This window comes from Prionailurus viverrinus, chromosome B2 (assembly GCF_022837055.1).
Source record: "Prionailurus viverrinus isolate Anna chromosome B2, UM_Priviv_1.0, whole genome shotgun sequence".
Classification (NCBI taxonomy): domain Eukaryota; kingdom Metazoa; phylum Chordata; class Mammalia; order Carnivora; family Felidae; genus Prionailurus; species Prionailurus viverrinus.
In genome coordinates, this window is record NC_062565.1 from 7,014,640 (window position 1) to 7,015,522 (window position 883).

The 883-nt window shown below is 41.0% G+C and overlaps 1 pseudogene; it reads left to right on the forward strand.

Annotated features, from left to right (window-relative positions):
- Positions 1-354: 354 nt before the first annotated feature.
- LOC125166729 (10 kDa heat shock protein, mitochondrial-like) lies at positions 355-660 on the forward strand (annotated as a pseudogene).
- Positions 661-883: the final 223 nt, after the last annotated feature.

An 883-nucleotide genomic window follows, 5' to 3' on the forward strand; every position in this document is an offset into this window, starting at 1 on the left:
GACTAGATGGGCTTAACAGACATATACAGAACATTCCATCTCAAAACAGCAGAATAACCATTTTTTTTTCAAATGCACATGGAATGGTCTACAGGATAGCTCACATGTTAGGCCACAAAAAATGTCTCAATAAATTTAAGAAGACTTAAATCATAGTAAGCATCTTTTCTGACCACCACAGAATGCAGCCAGAAGTCAATTATAAGGAAAAATCTGGAAAAAGAACATGAACACATGGACACTAAACAACATGCTACTAAAATCCAGTGGGTCAGGTCATGTGGCCCGTGGGTTGGACTAATGGTATCCTTGCAGTGGTGGCAGCTCCAGAACCAAGTCATGGTGGCCGGAGTCATGGCAGGACAGCCATTTAGAAAGTTTCTTCCCCTATTTGACTGAGTCTTAGTTGAAAGGAGTGCAGCCAAACTGTAACCAAAGGAGGCATTATGCTTCCAAAAAATCCCCAAGAAACTAGTGCAACCAGACACAGTAGCTGTTAGATCAGGCTCTAAAGGAAAGGGTGGAGAGATTCACCCAGTCAGTGTGAAAGTTGGAATTCGAGTTCTTCTCCCAGAATATGGAGGCACCAAAGTAGTTCTAGATGATGAGGATTATTTCTTATTTAGAGATGGTGACATTCTCAGAAAGTATGTAGACTGAAATAAATCATTACTGAAATGGCATCATGTGAAGATGCCCATTGCAGTGGAGCTGTGAAATCTTTCATAATGTAAATAATTTTCATGTATTTCTTTTATTTTTTAAATGTTTTTATTTATTTTTGAGACAGAGAGAGACAGAGCATGAGCAGGGGAGGGGCAGAGAGAGAGAGGGAGACACAGAACCTGAAGCAGGCTCCAGGCTCTGAGCTGTCAGCACAGAG